The sequence below is a fragment of the Lynx rufus genome, unplaced genomic scaffold, assembly GCF_022079265.1.
Source record: "Lynx rufus isolate CCGP_SWC_20201006 ecotype Redwood Valley unplaced genomic scaffold, mLynRuf1.p SCAF_1, whole genome shotgun sequence".
Taxonomy (NCBI): Eukaryota; Metazoa; Chordata; class Mammalia; order Carnivora; family Felidae; genus Lynx; species Lynx rufus.
This window is the reverse complement of record NW_025814823.1, coordinates 24,593,991-24,600,188: the sequence shown is the minus strand read 5'-3', so window position 1 is coordinate 24,600,188 and position 6,198 is coordinate 24,593,991.

The window sequence follows — 6,198 nt, the reverse complement described above, 5'->3', positions numbered from 1 at the left end:
AATCTTGTATCTAGTATCTAGGCCCAGTCTAATCTAGTAGTAACTCAACTTGATTACATCAGTAAAGACCCCGTCTCTAAATAAGGTCATAATTACAGGTAGCTGGGATTAGGGGGGGCACAATTCAACCCACATGGCATTCCAAAGCATAGGAGAAGCTGGTTGTCACACAAAAGAGAGAGGTATGTGGGGGGGGGAGGAGCCTGAACTCGTCCTAACCTTTTCCCTGCTCTCCTTGGATCTACTCACTTGAGTGAGTGGCTCTGAAACATTTCCAGTTATGAACCCCTGGTTTTTGTACAACTCTTCCACACATGATACATCATTAATTTGTGAAGTTACACTTCGCATTTTTAGGGACAAATGAGAAATATTCCATAAAGGAATTTGAGACTGTGACATCTTCTGTCCTCCATGCGAGTCCTCTAGCTTTATAAATTTGGTTCTTCCTCTAGCTCGGGCGAAAGCGCACAACACGCTCACAGACTCAGACGTCTGGTGCAAAACTGGGACAGTCCCCAGCAAACTGGGACAGATGTCACCCTATCTGTTTCTCACTCCGTCTTTGTCTCTCTTTCCCAGGCTCCCTGTGTGTCTTCTGCTTGGGTGTGCCCTGTTGGAAAGGAGAAGGACACATGTGACATATTTAAAGCTTGATGAAAGGGCTGAAGAATTCCAGCTGCTTTTTATCCAACCCTGACACTTAGATACTTTTCAAGAAGCAACGTGGCCTTATGAATTGGTAAGAATAAAAAGAAATAGTTTATCCTTTAGCTTTATCCTTACAAGGCCCCACCTAACTGCCCACATGGTGAACTGGGAAAATAGTAAACTGTAAAATGTTTTAGTTGAGATATAAAGTAGACCTATTTTGAGTATATGACCATGAGTTGTACATAAACTTGGAGCCTTCCCTGACAGCCCAGTCTCCGAAAACAGCCCACACTGTCTCCACTGCTTAACTTCTGCCTCCTCTGCCCATTGCAGTCTGGCTTGTGCACCCACAACTGCAATGGAAATGATTTCTGAAGATTATCAGGACCTTCCGATTGTGAGGTGTCATGGCTTCAGTTTTAGAATGGCTGAAGTTTAAAAAATTACCCTACCATGCACTGGAGAGGATGTGGAAGGCCCGGAACTCTCTGATACCACTCATGGGAATGTAAAATCGTACAACCACTTTGCAAAACAATTCAGCAGTTTCTTAAAAAGTTAAACATATACAGATCATATGACCCAGTCTGGGTATTCACCCAAGAGAAAAGAAAGCATGCGTTCCTACAAGGACATGAACATGAACAGTCAAAGCAGCTTTATCTGCATAAGCCAAAGATTGGCAACAACCCAAATGTCCATCATTTATTCATTAAGGAGAATGGATAAATAAACTGTGATACATCCATGCTAAGTCCACAATGGAACACTATTCAGCAGAAAGGAAGAAGGAAGGTAGGAAGGGAGGAAGGGAGGAAGGGAAGAAGGAGGGAAAGCTATTTACACAATGCTCCAAAATGGGTGAGTCTCGATCTCAAAATAATTAGGCCCATTCCCAAAATAAGGAAGGCAGTTTAAAAAAAGAGTACATACTATGATTTCATTTATATAAAATTTGAGAAAATGCAAACTAATCTATAGTGATGGATCAGTAGTTGCCTGGGAAAGAAGGATAGAAAGGGATGGAGAGGAGGGGTTACAAAGGACCAGAAGGAAACTTCTCGGGTGATGGATGTATTCATCAACTTGATCATGGTGATGGTCTTAGGGTGTATCCATACAAAAAACTTATGAAACTATATACTTTAAAGATGTGTGGCTTATTGTATGTCAATTATACCTCAATAAAATTATTTTTAAAAGCCCAATGCATACATTTGAGTCCTATATTTACTGACTTATCTACAGCATTTGGGACATCTGACAATTTCCTCCTCTCTGAAATGTTCCTCTTCCCAGGGTTCCAGGACATTGCTTCCAGATCTCTTCCTTGCTATACACAGGCAATCAGAGGTTATCACATTCAATTTAGATATGAGATTAGAATTCTGGCGTGTTGATTTTGAGCATATAGACCTATTTGTCTATCATCATTTGGAATAGCCACAATGATCACAAAAAAGCAGGGAAATGTCTAACCAACTTGCAAATCCGAATATCTCAATAAATACTTTTGTATTTCCTGGCTGCTGTGACACCAGAAAGGGGGATAAGTGAGTGTGTTTGGGGTACTTGGTATGTGTCCTCATGTGTGAATGACTACCCGTAAAAAATAAGGAATTAAGAAAAGATAAAAGGTCCTAAGAACCAGCTCCCAATGAACTCAAGAGCCTTCTAATGCAGCCCTCAACGCTGCAGAGAGGTAAGAAATTGACTTCCAGTTACCCATATGAGGAAGGTGGCTTTTCACCCATTGCTTCCATAAATCTGATGCAGATAGAGGGTGGGATTGGGCTGGGCTTCGTTCTCCCTCGATTCAGTGCAGACACACATGTCTGGCTTGACCCCCAGTCCTCTATTTTCACCTCGTTCATGAAAGAATAGCAACTCTTTCAATCCTCACCAGTCCTGCAGCTGCTCACACCAAGGGCTTAAAGAAATGGCGAGGGGCCATGTTTTCAAAGGCCGCCTTGCCTTACTAGACAGTTGAGTAACTTTTATGAGATCTATTGCCAACTTTTTAGTGTTGCCCAATAGTTGCCCAAATATGTTATGACATATGCTTATTTAATCAGTCCACACACGTGGTTTGAATTTAAGAGACAAAATCTACCAGATTGTGGATATGTAGTTTCACCAGGATGCTGAAGTGCTAAGTCAGGGAACTTCAGCCCAAATTTCTGTCTATATACCATGAGTCACAGCTGTTAATCCTTATAGGAGTCACATGCTTAGGTATTGACAGGAGCCTGCTTTGAGATTCCTCTGTTTACTAAGCTCAAGGTTGTCAGGGTAATAACAGTCAAATGTGGTTGTTAACCAAACTTACTTTTTGCCTTTTTCCAGAAAGCTTTCAGTTGAGTTTCTCTTTCACATGGTGTCAAAAGGGTAGGTGCTCCTAAGACTCTCAATTCAAAGATCTCACTACAAATTTGTCTGTTGATTTTTTTGTGGGTAAAGATGTGATCACTTGTTCTGGGAGAGAAACATTCTTTTTACTTTCTGGGCAGAAAACAAACACGGTCTGATGGAACCATTGCCTAAGGGCCAGGCAAATCCCACTTGACTAGGAGAATGTGTGTGTCAAGATAAAGGAGAAATAAGGCAGTCTGCAACAGTGAAAAGTAGAAGGCAGGGATCAGGGTGCCTTGATTGCTGTTGGCTCTTTTTGGATACAGGAGCCAGTTGGCCAGCAGGCACTCTTAGTATTCTATTCCATCAAGGGGTATTTGCATTCTGACTTGGTATTGGAGAAGATGAGAGGTCAGAGAGACAGGGAGATAAAAATAGTCAAAACCAATCAAAGCCCCAAGCCCCAGCATCCGTTTGGGGTGTGTTCAGAGAAGCAAACAAGCAGGACTTCCTCTTTCTGTATTGACCAGAGACTGAGTTATTTAAAGAGTTTCTCGCTTTGGGCGCCCGAACCCTAGAGGTGGGACATGCGAAAGAGTACAGAAGAGAACACGGGGTGATGGTATTGAAACTATTATTTTAACTTTGAAACCAAGAGAGAGACAGAGACAGAGAGAGGCCAGATGGTTCTACTGTTACATATAGCATAGTAGGTGAAAGAAACTTCATTTTAAAGAAATTACCCATCGAAGACTCTAGCTAATATAAAGAAAAATATTGTGAATTCCACCAATGTAGACATTTCAATTTGGATAATTGAAAGAAATCTTCAAATAATAATAGCTAAAATTGATCGCCAGACTCTGTGAGTTGAACTCATTGAATTCTCTCAATACACACGATTGTTTAATCTATTTTACATACGAGGAAGTTAAGGGAGAGTCAACTGCCTGGGGCCATAAATAGGGCAATGGTAGAGCATGGATTCAGATGCAGCCCCAGTGACTCTTGATTCCACCACAATACTCCTGACACTCCACTGGTCCTATGGGAGGGTTGTTAACGGTTTGGTCCATTTGTTTTCATTAGTGGGTTTGTTTTTGTTTAGTGTATTTCAGTTGGGCTTGGGGTGGGACTGCCTAGTCAGTGGGGATTGTTTGTAATATCTTAATAATGTTCTAATGTCTCCTGAAATATTGTAGGTTTGTGATGCTAAAATACCAGTTGAGGAGTGGAGCTCCCTTCCAGGAGGAAGCACTGTACCGTGTAATGGATGGAGTGTGGAATTGGGAGTCAGGGGCACACATTCCCGTCCTGGCTCCGTCATTCATCAGTCATGTGATTTAGGGCAAGCAGAGACTTTGAGCTCACATTTTTTTTTTTTTTATCAGTACATCAAGCCCCATCCCCCTTACTCAGAGGAATAAGATGATGCTTTCAGCCCTCTTGAACTTTTCATTATATTCAGAGTTTGGTTTGACTCAACACTTTCCAAAGCACATACAGAAGCCATGAAATATTTACCTTTCATCCCCTGCAGATCTAGGGGGTCTGCAGGCATTATGGAAGTGACATTGCCTTTATAGTCTTTCTTTAAATTTTTTAAAAAATTGTATTCTTTGAAAGAAAGAAAGAGACAGAATGCGAGTGGGGGAGGGGCAGAGAAAGAGGGAGACACAGAATCTGAAGCAGGATCCACACTCTCAGCTGTCAGTACAGAGCCTCACATGGGGCTCGAACCCACGAATGCAAGCTCATGACGAGCTGAAGCCGGACGCTCAACCAACTGAGCCACCCAGGTGCCGCACGTTCATTGTCTTGTAACAAAGAGTAGGTCAGTGAAAGCAAAAGGGAGAAGAGTCTTGAGGTGCCAAGAGACGTGTTTTTATGTGTTCTTTTGATTCCATGATGACCTCCTGCCTTGATCTTCAATTTGCGATCAACATTTATCGCACCTCTGTGCTAAGCTCTGGGTGAATGGGAATAAGTAGTTGCTTTCCTCAAGATGTAAAGCCTGCGCTCAAGGAGCACAACCACTGATGAAGTACAATAGTTGTCGGCCATTGTAGTAGACTGCAGGGAGGTGGGGGCACCAAGAAGAGGTAGACCATTTTTTTTTTAAACCCAGAAAATGTTTTATCAAGAAAATGACACTTTTAAGTAACCTTGCAAGATCAACAGCCAACTGGTCAACGAGGCATGGGGATGGGGAGTGCGTGAGAGAGGGGAGACCGGAAGCAATTAATTAATTTCTAATCCCATTTATGTTTATTCATTTTCTTTCTTTATTTTTTTTTAATTTTTTTTCAACGTTTATTTATTTTTGGGACAGAGAGAGACAGAGCATGAACGGGGGAGGGGCAGAGAGAGAGGGAGACACAGAATGGGAAACAGGCTCCAGGCTCTGAGCCATCAGCCCAGAGCCCGACGCGGGGCTCGAACTCACGGACCGCGAGATCGTGACCTGGCTGAAGTCGGACGCTTAACCGACTGCGCCACCCAGGCGCCCCTCATTTTCTTTATAATACACCACAGGACCTCAAAGCACCTGCACTGGCTACCACCCGAAAAATCGCATCCAGTCCGACTGCACGTTTGGTGGGTAGAATATTCTGACGTGAAGTTGTTGGGAGACATTGCTAGCATAAGAAGCCATGAGTTGCAAGGAAGCAATCTTTCTCCAGACGGATGCTGTTAAGCCAGAAGTCGTAAGTGGATAAAAATGTCCTAGGAACACCAAACTTTTTATTGCCTTTGTCTTTTACAGATGAGAGACCACTAGAGGGCGCCAGACTTCAGTTTTCTGGATTAGGAAAGTGGGCTTGGCAAAGTACAAAGAGGTCACAGTTGAAGGGAATTGGCTCTTACCGTGTATCTTTGTTCTCTAGTAAAAGTAGATCTATAAATAGTCATCGTATTTTGAATAAATGTGAATATTGGTTTACCTTTCAAATCCTAAATTTGGGTTTAAAACTCAAAATAAAATAATACATAAAGTATTGCTTCTTTCAATAGGATTCCGGCCCAGGATTCAAGGATTGATAATTCCAATAATGAGACTTCCAGCCCATCCTCTTCTTAATACTTATCTTTTGGGCTGAGTAGACTATGCCTGCTAATAGGTGCTTTATTTGTTTGTTTCTTTATTCATTCATTTAAAGAGTATCTGCTCAGATTCTATTATGGGTTAGG